The sequence below is a fragment of the Candoia aspera genome, chromosome 4 (genome assembly GCF_035149785.1).
Source record: "Candoia aspera isolate rCanAsp1 chromosome 4, rCanAsp1.hap2, whole genome shotgun sequence".
Classification (NCBI taxonomy): domain Eukaryota; kingdom Metazoa; phylum Chordata; class Lepidosauria; order Squamata; family Boidae; genus Candoia; species Candoia aspera.
Genome location: NC_086156.1, coordinates 66,529,746 through 66,549,973, shown reverse-complemented (window position 1 = coordinate 66,549,973; position 20,228 = coordinate 66,529,746).

The following is a 20,228-nucleotide window of genomic DNA, read 5'->3' as shown; positions in this document are numbered from 1 at the left end:
GCAAGGCAGAATTTAAGAAGATTTGCCAATATTTTTGCATATAATCTATAGTCTGTAGTACACTGAGAAGTGAAACTGGCCTATAGGAGGAAAGCTCCTGTGGATCTTCATCTATCTTAGGAATTAATCTTAGAATCTTTCCAGAAACTATAGAGAAATAGGAAATCTGGGAAAGTGCAGTTTGCAAGCAAAAGTGCAGTTTACTGGAGTTCAGAGAGGAGGTGCTCTGTGGTCAGGCCCCCTGCTGTTTGTGTTTCCTGTTCTGATAGCCCAAGCCCAGGTTCCCTGTGGGGCTGTGGCTTTGTCTACTAGCCTGGACTGTTCACCTTGGAAGGAATCTTTTGTTATTTGAGTACGGAGACCTGTTTGGCTGGGGAAGAAGTCTATCTGAATGGGCTCTGCTAAGTTCTGTGAATGAGCAACCTTTTGGCTTACAAGGTCTCTGATTACATCTGAAGGGAATTTTTTGTCTAAACAGTTGGGGTTTCCTATGGTATTTTAATTTCTTGCATCCTCTTTGTATGAACCCATTCTATTTTGTAACTTTTAACCTTTTACCTTGCTCGAGGAGAAGCAATGGCAGGAAACAGTGTTTGAGGAAGACAGCATGCTTGGAATAGTGTTTGGGGAAGACAATATGGCAGAAAAGGGAGGGGGTCTTGAATTCTTCTCACAATCCTACTCACATGGTTGTTGCATTCCCTTCTTGTAACTGCTTTCATGGTGTCCCATCTTGTTAATAAAGAGGTTTGTATTGTATTATTTTCCTTAAAAAGAACCTTTAAACTTTCAGTTATTTGTTGCTTAGCTGATATATTACAAAGCAACAAAGGATTAAAGCACCAGTTATAGGTGAATGTATTTTTTTCTTCCATTTTAAAGGCAAAGACCTCAAGTACATGGTGCAATTTCCCCTCTCTGCAAATATTTTTAAAAAGGTTCTTGATGCCCAAATATAATCTATTCTAGAATGGATTTGATGTCTACTGGAACAAAGTAAATCAATTTGCTAGGAGTTCATAGTTTCTCAAACATTTATAAGACCATATCTATACATTAAACTCTGAATTTTCTTAAAAAATCGCACTTGTTTTTTTGTTTTGGAGAGAGGCTAGACTACTATTTATAGGTACTTATACTGCATCAATGTTAAAATCGCCTCCTAAAACTAAATTTTGTTTTCATAACCTTTTTTACAAATCTAATCTGCTCCTGATTATGAGCATATAGTGAAGCTATAGTTATAGTTTTATGATCTAGCTTCCCTTTAAAAAAATGAACTGACCATCTCTATCTTTTAAGTTTTTTTCAGTTTTGAAATTTAGATTAACTTTACAGAGAAAAGCTACACCTTTTGAATTATTTGATCCTAGTGCAAAAAATGTTTTCCAAAATGTTTATCATTCAGTTTGTCTAGGCTGTATGTTTCTTGCAACATGACTGTAGGTGGATTAAAAAGATGTTAGAAACTTAATAATCCTTGCATGCTTAATAGGGCCCCCAAGCTTCTAACATTTAAAGAAACAACTGTACACCGATCACTCATTAGTAAAAAGCTTGAAATCTTTCCTTCTTCATAGAGTAGCTGGACTTTAAGTATGTGCTAGAACAGATGTACAGTATCTTTCCCTATTTTATTTCCTCCAGCCTTGAACACAATCACATCTCTTACCTAGGCATTAATGAATGTTATAATAATACCTTGTGATTTTTGCATTATTGTGAGCCTACAATTGCATATTCTATGGGAATGCTCCACATCTTTCTCAGTAAGTTGAACTTCTGGCACAAGATCATTTATTTTTGGAATGAGATATCCTAATAAGTCATTCTTTCCTGTGTTCTCCCAAATGTCTCTAATCCTTAAGTTATTCCTTCTGCTTCTGTCTTGAACATCAGCCAAGTCCAAGTTCATGCTTATAAGTCTTTTTGAATTGTTCCAATATCACTCTTAGTTTTTACTGTAGTATTGTAAGCCTTGCTAGCTGCCTGAGCAATCTCTGAAAACTGTTGAGTCATATCACTGAATTGCTTTTTAATATGGTCAGACACACCTTCAGAGTCTTTATGAAGCATTGTAGTTTATTTGTTCCAGTCTAATTTTAATTACTGTTTAAGGTGTTCCACTGATCAGTGAATTAATTGTTGGATTAGATCAACATCCTGATTTTAGCCAGAGTGATATTTAATTTTCAGTTGTCCTCTCTGGAGATTCTCCTTCTCCATTTCTTCTTCTTCATTATTGGAGGGGGGTGCCACTTCAGCTTTATTTGAATCTTCCATATATGCCTTTATTCCTTTCCCTCTTTGTGAAGTTCCTTTCCTAGACATCTCTGCTGATAATAATAATAATAATAATAATAATAATAATAATAATCCCTTACGCAAATATATCTTCCCAGAGAAAACAAAGCAATAGCTCAGCTGCAATCAGGCTCTAGGAACACTCGAACAGAAATAACGTTGCAAGGAGTAACAAACGGTTAACTAGGGTAACTAGAGATTAACAAGAAGCATTGAAAACTTGTGGCTTTTTAGATAGCAGCTAGAGGAAAGCAGTAGCCTCAGATATGGTTTCTTCAACCTTTTGTTTCAACTCAAGAGCACCATTATATTTGAACCCATTAGCTACCTCACCTTATTACTGTGCACATTGACACACATAAACTGTAACCCAGTCAATGAACCAAAAGCTAATTAAATGCATATTATAATTTGCATAAATCTATAAAGAGGGACTAAAGACCCTTCAGTCTTTAGGTTTGTGTTCACCTCTGATACTGATCAATAAACCTATTTGTGTTTCAGTGAAGTTATGCTGGTCTATGGTTTAAACAAGCTCAAACATTCTCTTACACTATGCTATAGTGATGACAAGGATGTTGTATAAGTTATATATTAAAGCATTCAGGTAAGAATTCGACAAATAAATAAATAAATGCATACAGCAAGGGATATTTCTCATGAGAAGAAATCCTGAGGTATAATCTTAAGAATTTGGTGGAGTTTCTGAATTCTAGAGCTTGTGATTTTTTAATAATTAAACAGTCATCATAGTTTGGATTTTATGCCAGCTTTGCAATTAAATTCAAGAATAAATAGTTTTTCTGTCCACGCTGTCTCTAGCTAGGGAAAAAAAAAAAAAACATTTGCAATTTAACCTCAGAATATAAACATTGCATTTGTGTTTTATATTTTGCTGACATAGGACATGGCAGAATAAAATGAAAAGAACTTGCAAATTAAAGAATCTATTTTTACCAAATATGCATGTTAAGCTGTTATAGGTTTCCTGAGATAAAATTCCAAGCTGAGAAGAAGGAGACAAAATATTCAAACACATATCAGATAACTCTAAATATCACTGATTGCTACAGATCTGGTTAAAATAACCAGAAGCTCAATGTCAGGATATTCTTTTAATGTTTTTATTAAAAAAAATAAATACAATAGTAAAAGCAAATACAAATTAAACTCAGAAAAAGAAAAAGAGAAAGAATAAAAAGTGCAAAGAAAGAATAAGAAAAAAAGGAAGTAGAATAAAGAAAAAGAAATATGTAAAGAAGTGGCTTCCAGTCTTCATCACAACAAGTAAAAACAAATTTGATAACTCATTATCCCCTATAAAGTTACAAACTAATATTTCTTCTTCCCATAACCCATCCCTTCTATATTCAAAGCTGTAAATCATCAACTTTTCAGTCCTGGTGTCAGCATAAGTCCGTAAAGAGTTACCAGAGCTTTTTTTTTTTTTTTTTTAATCTCTTTTTTATGTCTACATCTTTTTCTCTAGCAGGACAATCAGTTTTTCAAGTAATTATGAGGCCTATCTGAGCTACAGGTCTGCAAGTGAGGTATGGGTTATAACTAATTCTATAGCTAGGAATGTCAGGGTAAGAATAATTGTATGAGGCTGCCATGGTAAGCACCAGAGATACTTCCAAGGTTAGGGGATGCTGGTCCAGGAATCTAGAAATGAGGAAGACAGTGTCATTTCAGTCATGGGAATGTTTTGCCCTTCACTGTAGTATCTTCACTCCGATGCTGGGCAGTCTCCCCAACTTCCTGTACATTAATTAAAGGCCAGGGGAAGATTTCATAATGGAGGTACAATAACGGATATTCAACATCATCCAGAGAGGCGCCTTCAGGATCTGGTACTATTATCAAAATGGTGAAAGCAGCATTAGGCCATCATAATGCAAGCTCTGCCCCTTGTGTAGATCTATGTGACATTATGCTGCATATACAAGAGAGATGAAATTGCATTACAATGATGCAACACAACTTTTGTCATTTGATCACACACATGCATGCACGCACCAGCCACCTCTTGCCTCTGATCACCAAAAGATTTTCAAGAGAAATCATAAAGCCATTGAGAACTGCCAAAAACAAAAGTCTCTTTCAAGAAGAAAGACACATTTCTGAAAATTGAAGGGCAAATTTCATCACTGCACTGCAAAATGCATTGTATTGGCCTATCCAGCTGGCTTTTGCCTAGATCATCTTCTGTAAATGGCAGCAGCTTTTCAAGATTTTGGGTTCTGTGGTTTTCCCCAACCTTCCAATTGAAATGCTTAAAATTTAATATGCTGGGGACATACCATTGGCCCTTCTACATGCAAAGCATGTGCAGGCTACTGAGCTACTGACAGCAGCCAGATTAAAGTCCAGCCATAGCAATTTATATTCCAGATGGAAAAATCAGATTTTTCTCAAGGTGAAACAGGCAATCAGCCTGATTGCTAATTAGCACTTTGGTCTTAAAATACTAGCATGGGTGCTATTAAGATGAAACTCTGCCTATGTGTTACAAGACCTACTTTAAGTAAAAGACGAATATGCATTTTCTTCCTATGCTGGGAGGAGATAATGATATTTTAAATTGTCAGGGCTCTGACTGGTGCGGAAGTATGCAGATACATTTAGTTTGGTTGGTTGCCGTTCTGCTGAAATTTACATCTTGAGGGCTTTAGTTTACCAATAGTTGGAAATAGGAATATGCTGTACCATGCTGTATTTTGGATAACAATCCAAAATTATTTTGAACATGTACATAAGTATGAAGATTAAACATTACTTCTCTTTCCTGGGAAATTTTCCAGATGATTGTGTTACTCAACTGCTAGAACCAAGCCAGGAACCATAAGGTCACACCCTGCAGGAATCTGACATCTTAAGGCACACAGGAAGTTGGTATTTCTGTTTTCCCATTGGATCTGTCTGAGAGTACGTGGGTGCTCAGGATTGAGTGGGAGCTTTTGGAATAGGAGGCATTGCTTTGCAGTAGTTACCTGGCAGAACTGAATATAGCATATGGATGAAAGAGCCTTACTATAAGTATATACAGTACTCGTTGGCTTGCTTCAGATAAAAGGGACAGTATTGTCTGTAGCTATATTGATATTGGCTAACAAGATGCTCTGGTGCAGCATAGGGTCTGCATCCAAGTTCCATGCATGTCCAGCCTTTCTGCTGGCTACAAAACCATTCCCAGCTAGAGGGGAAAATCCTTTTTGGAAGCTAGGCTGTGTAGACCATCCTCCTCCTGTCACTCATGGATGGGGAACAGCAACTTGGTAAAGGCCTCTCCTTGGTCCGTAACCTGGAATCCCTGCACCAGTGCAGGAATCCCTGCCCTGCATCCTTATTTATTTTAATTTTAACTGAATTATAAAAACATTACAATTAATTTTTTTGCAAGTCAGTACATATTAATAAGAGTAACAAAGATTTGTGTAGACAGAATATTATATAATAAGATGTATGCTTAAAAGGAAAAAAATAACAAACTAACTTTAAAAAGCTAAAAAAGGACAAAAGAAAAAATACAAATAAAGAGAAAATGCAAATGCAGAAACAGAAGAAAAAAAAAGAAAAATAATGAAAATACCAAGTTATTCAAATTTGAAAATCATATTACCATTCCACAATTTCAAGCTTTTAATTTTATATTAACACAAGTTGGTACGATTCCATTTTTAAACAGGGAATTGAACCCAGAGCATACCAAGGATAAATAAAACACTACATTTTACAATGATAGATCTAGATCTTGCCCATCAGACAATATCCACAAAGGTGGTTCATCTCTAGTCCCACGGTTGTGACGTTAAAGTTAAAATACAAAAACTGCACACATTAGCACCATTAGAAGAGTGGTGGATGAGACAGCCGAAGGGGCCACACAGGAGCAGCCTGGCTTTAATGGGCTGAAAGCAGACCTGCAATCTGTAGGTTGCCCACCTTCTGTCCAGTCTGCCCAGGGAGCAAATGATCCTCTGAGACACTTCATTCTAGCCCCGCTGGTGCAGTTCCCTTTCTTGACAGTGTAACATAGCCAGGAGCCAAGCCCCTCACCTGCATCTGCCATTGTAAACCCCCCAGTGAATGGGGTTTGGTGAGGGGTCATCACATGCAGTTCCTTTGCAATAGTTGCATGTCAAAATGAGAGTGATTACATGGCCTCTGTCTGGGTTCCAGTACTTTTCAATGTGTACATGAGATCACACTACTGATATGCTGATGACTCCCAAATGCGTTTTTTTTATGTCCTATTCAAATTAAAGTTTGCCCCCTGCCTAAAATACCTGTCTGCAGCTGGTAATGGGCTGAATGAGAGAATAAATGGAAGGTTCTCATGGTAGGAAGCCCATGGAAAGTGACAGAATGTTTAGTTTTGGATGGACCCCCTAAGATCCAGAAGGATACTGTCAGGATGGAGCAATCCAGAAGAAATAGTTAATGGCATCTGGATGCCTCACCTGAACACGGGTTAAGTAATAAGGGAGAAGTAGGGTTTAGATGTGTATCGATTAGAAGTTTGTAGCCCAGAAGTGGGGGAAGCACTCCAGTGCAGAAAGTTCTGATGAGAGTCTAGCGCAAGGTCAGTGCCTGGCACATTTTGGAATGAAGGGATGGGGGGTGAGAGGTTGAAATCGAAAGGGAATTCTACCAGACAATAAATTACAGCACAAGGAAGGGGGGAAGCAAGAGAGTAGCTGACATGCTTGTCAGAGAAGATGTGGGTGCGAAAAATCATTCGTAGCTTTGAAAGAGCTTGAAGCCATCTCCTAATAAAGAGCTCCCCATACGTCCTATATGGCGCGTATTGAGAGTTACTGTTGTTAGGATTACAAGGATCAAGAACCCTCAGATATTTCCTGAAAGCATAATTCTGGCTCCTAATTTATTTATAGGCAAAATATAAAGAGCTGTTATTACTTCTGCAGTTATGTATGGCTTGGGTTCAGGAAAACTATATTTTATATAGTCCCTCCTCCAGCCCACCCCAATTCCCCATTTACTATAAGTTATCCATGGAGTTTTCTTACAGCTGCAGACTTATCTGGCAAAAACTCAGAGTTATTTATTTATTTTTATCCCACCTTTATTATTTTTATAAATAACTCAAGGGAACATACCCAATACTCCTTCTTCCTCCTCCTTTCCCCCCAACAACAACCCTGTGAGGTGAGCTGGGCTGAGAGAGAGGAACTGGCCCAAGGTTGCCCAGCCGGCTTTCATGCCTGAGGCGGGACTAGAACTCCCAGTCTCCTGGTTTCCAGCCAATCGAGGGTGCTTAAACACATTATTGAGCAAGCATTTAATTACTGGTGGCTTTAATTTAATCAATTTATTTTAATTAGTATTTTATTAATTTTGATTTATTCTAGTTCAATGTTTTTTTTATTGTAAACTGTCATGAGACCAATACTCAGAGGCATAAAACTGTGATAATTGGTCATTATGGTACTGAAGTAAGACAAAGAGAATTGCACTTAAATTACATTGCAGTGTGATAGGTTAGTCATGACTAATGTAGATTCTATGATTTCAGTGGAAACTGAGTGTGATTAACATGGTTTGGATTCTGACCCCATGTGATTATCTTTCTCTCCTACTCAGCTGTCAGGAAATATCCTCTTTTGCTTACCAGACAAATAATCAGAAAGTAGAACTTTACAAACTGATGGGTTGTGTATATATGTGCATGTAATGTGAGGAGGGTGCTTGTTATTTTTTTAAAATAACAGCAATATTGGAATTAAGAGAGAGAATATGTTTAGGACTGCAGCATCTAATGGAGGGTCATAGTTAAATTAAAATGGCAAAGAAGATGAAGATTATGAAGTTTCTTTAGTATGGTATTGCATTCATAGTTCAAAAGCTATTAATTAATTAATATTTAATTCATGTCTCATGTTTGACAGGTTCTGAGCAGATAAACTGGAACAACACTGTCAACTCCAAGGGTATTATTGGGCAATATAGTCAGTCTGGATATTAACCCCCAGGCCCCAAATCTTCCTAGCTTTCAGATTTTTCTCCAGAATCTTTTTCATTTCATGACCAATGTGACCAAATGCTTTTTTAAAAAGTTTTCTTTGTTTGATTCAAATTAAATCACATGGCACCTCCTCTGTGACTTTTGTATCTATTTTTGTGGATGCCTTTTAAACACAAATACTTAATAGAGATTAATTATAGCCCTATAAAATTTCTTGAGGGAACACTTAAAGTATGAAATCTTTATATCTGAGCTTTTGAATCTATTATAATTTGAAACACAATCTTTGGTTTCATTCCTTTGCTTTTCAAATATTAATCATTTAATAACTGACAAAATAAAAAAGGGATATAAAATCGAGCCTGCTGGATTTGTTGTCCTAAAATATCCATTGCATTAAATATCCTTTACAGTGAACTCAGGCCTTTTTGCAGAAAGTGCGCATTATTGAAAAACATTTATTTTTACAGGTTATTCTGTTTATAACTGGAAAGCAGTTAACAATGCTGCTTTGATTAGAAATGGGGTGTTCAATTATATTACTGTAAGGAGTCAGCCAGTCCATCTAAAATTAATCCATATCAGCTTCACAGATTTCTGTTTCTTTTCCCCCTTTGATAATTTCCCCCAATGTTGTATAATGTTCTAGACTAGCTCAGTGCTAGTTCACTTCAGAGGATGATGAAATACCTATAAAGTAATCCATGTTGCTTCAGCATGTGAGTTTTATTCAAAATGGATGCTCACTTTGGAAAATAGTTGCTTTTTTCTCAGAGATAAATTACTTCTACATTTAATCTCATGTAAATTTTGAAGGAATAGTAACCTTTACATTGCTGCTCTGCACATTTTTACTCTGCAGTTATTTTGAAAATTGCCATAGATATTGAGGAGCATGGGTATGGCTGCTGGGAGAAACCTAATTACTTCTTTATTTCATTTTCTGTGCCCACGGCTGAAGATGTGCAAATCAGGAAAAGAAAAACTTGTCTATTTTATTGTCTGCATTCTGGTTTGATTTTTTTTTTATCCATGAAAAAATTAACTCTTTATGTTCACAACTTCTTCAATTCTAGAGAGCTTTTATATAAAGCTTCCCCTCATTAATGGTGTTTTTGTTTTTGTGGGAAAGAAGGTGTCAGCACCTGATCATTTGAGCATTCACACATACACAGTCAAGAGGCTGGATCTCTTTAAACTGTTTTAATGAAGCGTAATGAATGGTACAGAAGGCAAGCTGCGGATAAAGATTTCCCGCTCAAACCTAATTTAAATGTACATCCCCTTAGCTAGTCCCCTTTCCCACGAAGCGTGTCACTCCCCCTCCCATCCAGATGGTATTCCTGGTGTATCTCAATCCTGCATCCTTGATGTGCTCCATAGTCATAATAAACCACTTTACACTCCAACTTCACACCCCCTCCCATCTGGCAACATGAGAGAATGAAAAGATGGGAGATGCCCTGATAAGGGTTTCTGTGAAAACTTTGATTGGGGAATCTGACAGAAGGACTGTAATAGGGTAAACCTGAGGCAAGGAGGCAAGACAGTAGTAAGGCAGTCTGTCATGCCCAGCCTCTTTCTCCATTCACTACCTCCCTCTGCTGGTCCTGCAGCCATCTTCTCCAGACCCAACCATGTCACTCTTGTGTGGGAGCACTCCTCCTCCAATGACATTCTTGAAGAAAAGCAAAGTCAACCCAATCCTGCTGAAAATTATGGATGAAGCAAAAGCAACATTGCTGGGGAGGAAATCTGCTGTTCAGGTCAAGGTCTCTTCTTCCTTATACTAGTCCCATTCTTCTTTGCTAGCCATTTTACAACTCTGCCACATTGCTACTGCCACCATTGCTGCCTCCTCCTCCTTGTCCTCCTGCTCCTCCTCCTCTGGCCGTTCTTATCCAGGTCAGAGAAAGAAAAAACAGTAGCAAAATCAGTTCAGTGTAGACATCCCATGCCAAACAAAGGCCATTTTGTAAGATCTTGCAAATATGTTCACATAGACATCTATGGCAAATTACTTTTATATACTTATTTACAGACATATAGACACAGCTATTTGTCTATGTATTTCAGCAAAATGCTTCCGTCATTTGAGGATATGGATTATAATCCACAATTATTTGTGCCATAATAAATATGGCCCTTTTTTGTTTTTGCTGCAATAGTGGCCCTCCAAAAATTATTTCAGACTTCATACTTTCTTGTCAGTAACAGTAATGTTTCAGTAGCTCATTTAACAGACATGTATGTTTAGCTTTACAATATTATATTGACATCTTAACAATCTTTATAATATTATATTGACATCTTAATTTGTCATCATTTATTTTAGGACCAAAATTTAATATTGATTTTCATATTGATTTATGGAACTATGCTCACAATAAGCACTGCACTGAATCTTCACTGCAGTAAAATGATAAAAAAGAAATGTTAAGGAAAGAAATAATTCTAGGCCTACTTTACATCTCATCTGAAGGATGAATATGAATATGAGAAAAAACGTGTTTTGCCAAAAATGGTAACATTTTTCAAGGGTGTTAATATATCTCCACGTCATTTTACTTAACCTTTTTTCAGTAAAAACTGGTGACAGTCTAGCGATGGAAAGATATCTTAGGTCCTAAATTAAATTTGAAAATAATAGAGGATTTCTTCCTCAGACAAGCTATTTAAAGCACATTGAGGGAAACAAGTTTTGTATGCTTAAAAAGAACATTAAAAGCATCTTTACACTGTTAGTAGTTGCTAGATTTAATCCAAAATGTGATTTAGAAGTTCTTCTTCAGATGAAATATCTGTGGGATTTAAAGGGAGAGAATTTTCATAAGTGGTACCATTTGGATACAAAGCACATAATGTAGGAATTTGTTATTATAGCAATCGACTGAACATGTTTATATATGGAATTGTTCCTGAACCCTGGCACTTGCCATTTATATAGACTTCAATTCTCATAATTCTTTGCTAGGGCCATGCTAGGTGGAATTCTGGGGAATTGAAGTACAGACATTTTGGAGGTCAGCTAGGTTGGGAAAAGCTGAATTAGGGGGTGGATTAGTTTGGTCTGGTGGTTAAGGCACCAGGCTAGAAACCAGGAGACTGTGAGTTCTAGTCCTGCCTTAGCCATGAAAGCCGGCTGGGTGACCTTGGGCCAGTCTCTCTCTCTCAGCCCAGCTCACCTCACAGGGTTGTTGTTGTGGGGAAAATAGGAGGAGGAAGGAGTATTAGGTCTGTTCGCCACCTTGAGTTATTTATAAAAATAATAAAGGCAGGATAGAAAATAAATAAATAAATAAAATTGTTTCCCTGCTATTTACAAACAAGGCACAATGAGGCTAGATGTACTTTTTTGTTACAGAAGAGGTTTAGGAAATATCTGCTGTTAGGTTCCACCTCTGTTTCTTATACTTGTCAAATACTTCTCTTTTCAGTCTCTTATGAAATTTCATGTCAAAATATCATGGCACTATTCCCAAGCGGGGACAGGAAGGGGATATTTTAGGTTATTTCTTGGCCTCAGGTTGATTTTAGCTAAGCTAAATACTACACTTCAGCTTAGCCAAAAGGCCAAGAAGCTAAGCTAAATATGAAAAATCATGATTTAAACTAAACAACACACAAAACCCTTACTAGCATTAGCTTTTCTCTATTGCTACATTTGGACTAGCTCAAGCAGGACTCACTAACCCACTCACTAATACATGATAGTCCATTTTATTACTTCCATTTTATATACTGTTTTGCAAACTATATTTTTATTGCACTCTCATTTTTAGAAGGCAAAAATGGGTGATGTTGCTGTCTATTAATCTTTCCTTTACCATGAAAGAAAGTTCCACAAGGATTTCTCTCCTTCAAAGGTAATTCTTCCTCCCAATATCAGCCTGAGCGCTTTTGTTCATTTGGGCTAGAACACTTTCAGTCTCCTGCAGGCTAAACTCAGCAGTTGATTGGCTATTCTGTAATGGAAGGTCTGCCCCCTTCAACACATCCAATGCTTAGTATCTTTTAGACATCCCCTTTACTCTGATTGTAACAATAATATAGTCAATAAAACTCATGGGTTGTAACTGTGGAAGGATGAACTGCCCCGAAACAGAAAAATGTTGCTTGCGACTATCAAGGTCAACACATTTTTTTCCCTCTGTAATGGTCTGACTGGAGAGCCAGTTTGGTGTAGGGGTTAAGGAATCAGGCTAGAAACCAGGAGACTATGAGTTCTTATCCCACCTTAGGCATGAAGCCAGCCCTAGGAAGGAGGCAATGGCAAACCACTTCTGAAAACTGTGGGGACTTGTCCAGGCAGGCATGGGGAGCCAACACTGATTTGAAGGCACCAAAAAAAAAAAAGTTCTGTCAGTACCCAGCTTAAGCATGTAGGCATTTACACAGAAATGGAGGGTTTCAAAGGAAAGAATATAAAAGAAGCCATAGCAAATAGACAGAAAGAGGGGATTTTCTTCTAGGTTTGGCAGGAGACACTGCTGTATTGAGAGGCATGGCAGAGAAGGCAACGGTTGGGAGAGTCAGAAGCCAGAGGATCCAGAGCCAGGTGGAAAGGCAGCTGAAACCAAAGAAGAACCAGCAGAAAAGAGCCAGCAGAAAGAAGACACAGCTGGATGCTAGGTGATGGCAGAGCGAACTCCATGTGGTTCCAGAGCTGGGTAACTGGCAAGAGAGTATTACGAGGAGAAGCTGTTAGCATTCCGAAGTCTGTAGGTAAGGCAGTGTGGGAGGAGCAAGAAACTATCAGCAACGCAGTTTGTATTGAGAAACTGGCATTTCAATGTCTCTTTGCTGAATGATAAGGAATTCATACAACAAATGTGGGTAGAAACTTTGCAATATTTTGAATTGAATTCAGGGACATCACGTGCCTGAATTTTTGAATGGGAAGCATAAAAGTCTTATATCCAAGGTCAAATTATTGCCTATGCATCATATAAGAATAAGATTAAAAATAAAAGGGAACACAATTTGAATGATGGATTGAAATATTTATGGGCACAGATGGTTAGATGCCCATCTACTACTTTGTACAGAGAAATACAGAAGAAGAAATATGAATTAAATATTATAATATCACAGTGGATGGGATTTATGCTAACATGTTTATGACAGATATTGGGAGAACGGTGAAAGACCCAGTAAAAATTTGGCTGATCACTTAAAGCAAAAGAAAGATAGGGCAATGATTCTGACTATTAGAGGTGAAGGAGATGAAATATATAAAACTTCAAAAGATATAAATTGTCAATTTTTAAAATTTTATTCAGAATTATATAGCAAACCAGAGAATATATCAAATGAGGATATTAGAGGCCCTATACTCTAATCAAGGAACTACCAAAGAGACAGACAATCAAGCAGACAAGCAATCAAGCAGAAAACAGCACCCCAATCAAGGAACTACCAAGGAGAACACCAGACCCCCACCAACACTGGCAGGGCAAGCTACTGCATATAAACAGGGAGCAAACCCCACACTCACCAGCACCAATGATGCTACCTAGTCGGGTAATGAAACGTCTGCAAGCAAACCACCAAGCTCAGAGAGCACCAGGACTCCACAGTTGGCTGTCATTGGCTAGATGATCTTTGAAGGTCCTATATAGTGGCAGTCTACCTTTTAAGCAGTAACATGTTTCTCAGGCATCTGCATGACAATCCATGGACTTGTGTCATGGATAAATGGGGTAAAAACAGATTTATTCCTTGCTAAGGCAGGGAATTGAGAAAAATAAAGATCAGCAAGCATGCCTATTAGTGAGTATCTGATAGAAAAGCTTGAAAAGAAATTTGGATATTTATGGAATTAGAAAAATCCAAACAACAACTATATGGCAACAAGAATGAAAAATTCCTGTATCTTTTTGTTGCAAACTAGTGGCCATCTAGAGTTGTACAGCCCAACTTTGGCATCCCAAATTAATCCAATGATAAGTGTCTGATTTTTTTATTCTAGGTGCGCGTTCAGTTGAGGAAAAAGATTCTGAGAATGTTAAATACATGAGAATTCAGAATTAATTGAGAGTTATACATTTTGCAGCAGGAGTTAGTTAAAAAAAAAGGTCCATGTCAGATCTATACAAACAATGGAAATGTCAGCACTCATTCACATGAGAAATAATGAACCATGCAGACATCAAATTCTAAGGCTATCATGACTTCTTGTTAGGAGAAGGATAAATCCCATAAGAGCACATTTCAGAATATAGCTTGTCTGCATTCTGGCAAAGAATTTTAAAAGGTGATGTAAAAAGATATGTTGCTGGAAATTTGGGAGGCTTTTTCCTCTGTTGCCAGCTGTAAGGCCTGGTTTCACTGAGTTTTTAAATCTGTGTCTGGGTTGTATCATTTCAGACTGTAAGTATAACTGGTTGCTTCTGTATATTCAAATCATACTTTTAATGCACCACCCACAGAAAGCTATTATCACCAGGAGGAAGCTAATTTAGGTCCTTTATCTATATACTACTAAAACTCTCCTGTCTGTTTGTAACCTTCAATTAGCTGAAACAGTGCATCATAGCACAACAATTTTGAATGAAAGTACCTCAGTCTGGCTAACTTAAAGAATGCGTACCAAGTCTGGGTGTGAGGTTTCAGCCCATGTCTGACTCCGAAAACGAAACTTATCTGGAGTCAGAAGGGGACAGCGAAACTCATCAGGAGAGAGTTGAAGAAGCTGAAACAGGAAGTGACTCAGCAGAGTGGGAGAATCTGCAAACGTGGATTGGACAATCTCCGGAGAGGGATTTGAACTCTCCAATCAGCACTCAAGACAGGAGAGCTGAGAAGCGCACATATCAGAAAGCAGCTTGATTGGCTGCTGGAGAGAAAAGGTGTGGAAAGGATCGGCTTAAAAAGCAGACATGCAAAGAGCAAGCTGTTGGAGACAACTGATCCTTCGAGCTCACAGCCATTGTGGAAGAGTCCTTACCTGCATTAGAAGCCTCGCCTGTAGCCAGAGAGGAGTCAGCACCAGTGTCTTCTACCTCTGCAGATCTGCCTTTGGCACAAGCTGCTCCAGTTGAGACTCTTCTTGGTGTCCCTGCTGAGCACAGCCTCGCGTCTAGCTCCGGACCTCGTCACTGCGTTCCAGGGCATTCCAGGTGTGCATCCAGCCTTGCCTTTAGCTCTCAGCCTTGCCTAAGCCTTGATTCTAGTTCACAGCCTTGCCTAGAATCTCAAGCCCAGTCCAGTCTTGCTTCCAACTCTCAGCCTTGCCAGGAACCTCCAGTCCAGTACAGTCTTGGTTCCAGAGATCAGCGTTGCCTTGTCTCTCCAGCCCAATCCAGCCTAGCTTCCAGAGCCAAGCATCATCTACAGGTTCCAGCCCACTCATACCTAGCCTCCATGCTCCAGTCTGATCCTTCCTACGTGCCGGTCCATGAAATCTTGCCTTCTGTTTCCTCCTTGCCTCATACTCTCTAGCATCACCAAGTCTGATAGCTTCAATCAGAGAGTTAGCTGAATTTTGCCTTGTGGTTCTGCCTCAGTCTGACACCACAGTCCTGCCTGTTCATCTGTTGTTGTCTGGGTGGTCTTGATTGAAATTGCTTGCTTAATCACTCACTGTAATGGTTGCCTAATCCCAAATACTCAGTCTCACAAGCTCGGGCTTAAAGATAACTGATTTATTAAAGGAATAGTATGCAAATACAGAGAAAGCTGAGAATGACCAAAAGCGCGCCAAATACAAACTTAAAAGCCTTGCCTTCAATCCAGTCCCGCCCCAAGCACCCGTCAGCACGCACCCCCTCCCAGGTGCTAGGAACCGTTACACGCGCCTGGGAAAGTAACCTTGAATAGGATTGCAAACCCAAACATACATTCCAAAGTTCCAAAACAAAGCAGAGCGCAGGAATGGAAAAACCCAGAAATGAGCCAGGCGGGTATACACGGAAAACGGCTTGACATGTGAAACGTTACGATGTTAACAGAACATTGAAAGGGGGAACATGACACTCACTGACTTTATTGTTGTAAATAGCTGTTTTTAATAAAGAGTTTGATCATACTGCTGTCTGGCCACCTCATAGTCTGAACAGGACACCAGGACCCATTACTCCCATGTAACTGAAATTTCAAGGATCTTCACACCAGTTGTATTGGCAAAGCTGTGGCCATTGCAGCACCACTGCCATGGTCAGCCAAAGTCACATGATTGTGATTTCCGATGCTCCCTGCCAGCTTTCCACAAGCAAAGTCAAAGGGGAAGCTGGCAGGAAGTCAGAAATTACTCCCACTCCCACTGTTTTTTTGCCTACCCTTGGTCATTCTGTTGATCTCTTTAGGTAAATAAATTTTGACTTGTCACTGAAGTTTGTTTGCCACTACAATTATTCTTCTATTTATGATGTCTTCTTACATGATGATGGGACCATCCAGCATTGGGGTAAAAAAAATATGGTCAGCCTAATTATGTTGCATAGAAGAGAAGGGGGACATCATGGTCAAGAGATGACATCAAATGTCATCAGGAAACACACTATCTTTCTCTCAAAGGATGACCCAACATGTCATAAGTTGTCTAGTCTCTGATAAAGCTTTCTGGCTGGAAGTTAGTTTGGTTTGGGGTTTTTTTTTTGGGGGGGGGGTTGAGGAGCATTTAAACATGAGGGCTTACAGTCTGAAGTGGCACTACCAGACATGGTTTAATCCTCCCTCCCCTTGATTGCATAGATTTGTAGTTATTGCACAAGAATCCTGAAACATTGTGCCAAATAGTTGTTGTACATTCAAACACATAACAAAGGAAGAATGAACAGATGTTGGAAATTGAGTTGATGCAAATCTTAGGTTAATAAATGAACACACTTTGTGTGAAATCCTCCATCCTTCACTATCTGATTGCTGGAGTAAACAACTTTTCTATTAATCATGTGTGCAAATATATCTTCAAGATCATTAGCAACAGGCTGATACCGATTTGCACAAACAGTTATTGCACACAACTATATATTCCCCATCAATTGAAAAAAACTGTCTTTAATCATTTTAATTTTAGAAATGATTGTGTGGAGTTAATTTATTGCAGGGCAATACAATGCACAGTTATATCACTTACTAGATATTATTACTTAGCAGATGTCTCAATTATATAAGAATGTGATCCATAAACATTTTTAAGAAAAAGCATTGACAGGTATTTCTAGTTATACTACATGAAATTGCAATGTCAGCTAAGTTAATCTGTTAAATTAAAAATAACAGGTGGAAATGTAAAGAAAATGTATAATTTCAGTTAAAGGAAGGCAGCAATAATTTCTAATCAGACATCAGTAGTTACATAATGCAATTCTGTATCAAAGCACTTTGTAGCTGTTTTTGCCTGGTATCCTCAGTGATGAGGATTTCACTCTGCACATGTATTTGTAGGCTATAGAATCGAAATAGCTACTTCTGAAAGACTTTGATAATCAGTAGCATACAAATGTGAGAAATACATAAAATAAAGAATGTTTTCCCATCACCTTGAAATTTGGGCTAGGCATGGTTTTTCTCCAACGCATGGTTCCTTCTCCTCCAACAACCTAACCAAGCAAAGCTGTTCCATTATTATTTACAAGAACTGGACACGACTTGGAAATGTTCTTTACTACAATTATAAGAGCCTTTAGTATAACATGAGCTGTTAATCTGCCACTTACTCACACTTTGTATGGGTAGTTACTCAGTTTTATTCTGTTCAATCATCCCAGTGGTCAATATGCCAATGTATTTATCAGTAATCCAGAGGAAATGATGGAAGGAGTATTTCTGAATCCTACTTTTGAAATGCTTGCTGTCTCATAAGTTTACCAATGGCATGAACACAAAGAATTAGCTTATTAAATGAAAGGCAGTTATTTTTTTTTCTGAAGATGATCTTTGCAATATTTGATTTTGATTCATTCCTAAAGATTGAAATGTTTAATCAGAATTGTTAGCCCTATGGTCCTGCAGCCTGAAGACAACAGGCATGGACTTACCCCAATTAATATTCTCTTAGCTGGGCCTTTAAGAATCACAAAGATCTTTTTTTTTTCTTCATGCTATCAAAAGTTTTAGGAATTAGTGTAGAGATAGTGAAACTTTTTTTAAAACTAAGTGGTCTACTGATATGTGGAAAGCAAGTCAGGGGTATATGCTGGCATCAGAATGGACACACCTACCTCTTCCCTCAGAGTCCCCACCCCACAATTCTTATACACCATTTTTGCAAACACACACAGCATATATATCTTAAGCATACACATATACTTAATACACACATCATTCATGCACGCATGTGCTTCATACAGATTTACTCAGACACACCCACGCCAACAAAGCAGCTTCATCTTTACTGAGGGAATGTTCCTTTGGGACCCATCACATGCTTTGAGACAGTAACTCATGAAGGACCTGCTATCATTTCTATTTAGGATACATCTTTGGACATTATGTAGCAATGGCTCTACTACAGCACAGGAATGCCATTAGCTAGCAGGCATGGTTATGGCCTAGACCCTTATTTTGGACTGAGTCCTTGATCCAGTCAGTATTTCCAAAGAACTGACATGAATCCAAAGGGATCTGAAGTCCCAAGAAATTAATGAGATAAATTAGCTATGACTGATTTCCTCTGGATCTAGTCTAAAGTCTAATATGTTCATCCCTTTATTCTGTGTACTAAGACTGAATAGAGTTGTGCTGATCTCTCTGTTAGTGGATAATAATAGATAGCTTAGTGAAGGAGAAAACAATAAAAATTGAGGGAACAACCTGCAACTGAAATTCATCCTGTAGAACCTTGTCAGAAGACAGGTTAACGATGGAGGGTACTTTAAAAACTAAAAATCACCTGCTGAGGAAAGATAATTTAATGTGAAGGGATAATTATTGAACAGTAAAATCATATTAAAACCATCTCTTGGCCATTGTTTACTTCTACTGTCTCATTTTCTACTCCAGTATCGCTTCTGCCCACCGCACTTCACTGAAGCCGTCCTTGCCAAAATGATGGTCTTCTCCCTGACACAGTATGGGCACCTAAGGTCAAATATTTGTTGCCCTCTATTTTATTATTTCATTTTAAAACTATTTCATGCCCCTTACAGATAAATAAATCACTAATCTGAATAAAGTCAATACAAATTTAAGCCATGTCATCTTGATAAATCAGAGCTCGCTTTCAGAGCCATATCATTTGTTAGATTATTGAATGATTTACTGATGCCTGTTTTGTTTCTCAGATTAAAATTTTGCATAGATCTGTACCAATGCATTCATGAAGACAACTGGATATAATTCTGGGCAAAAAATGTACCAACAGACTACCCACCACTCTAAATTGTTGTTTTTCCTCCTTCCTATTATTGCCACTTGAGAAAAGAAATACCCCAAGATACAAAAGTCCAAATTGCCTAGATAATAGCTTACATACTTTTAGTCACATACTGCCTTTTTTCTCTGGGCATTGTGAAGTTGGACCTTTGGAATTAGGAATAAACTTTAGGCTTGTAGCTAAAACTACAAGTAGGAAAATTAATTAGGTGCTGCCTTAGCATCTAGACTCTGTTTGAAGATTTCCAGGAAAGGAGAACCAGGTGACAATTCATACAATTGAAAAGTTTCTTCTGATGTCTGGCCTGAACCTGCTTCCTTGTAATTTTAAGTGATTGATTCTGGTTGTGATCTCTGGGGCAATAGAAAATATAGTCCACTCCCTCTTCTGTGTGACAGTGTTTCAGATATTTGAAAAGTGCTATCATATCTCTGTTCAGTTTTCTTTTGCACAGGCTAAACATACACAGATCCTTTAACCATTCCTTACAGGGCTTGGTTTCCAGCCTCACACTCTTTTGGTAGCCCTCCTCTTTACTTGCTTCAATTTGTCACTGTCCTCTTTGAACTGTGATGTCCAGAACTCGACACAGTATTTCAAGTGGAATCTGACAAG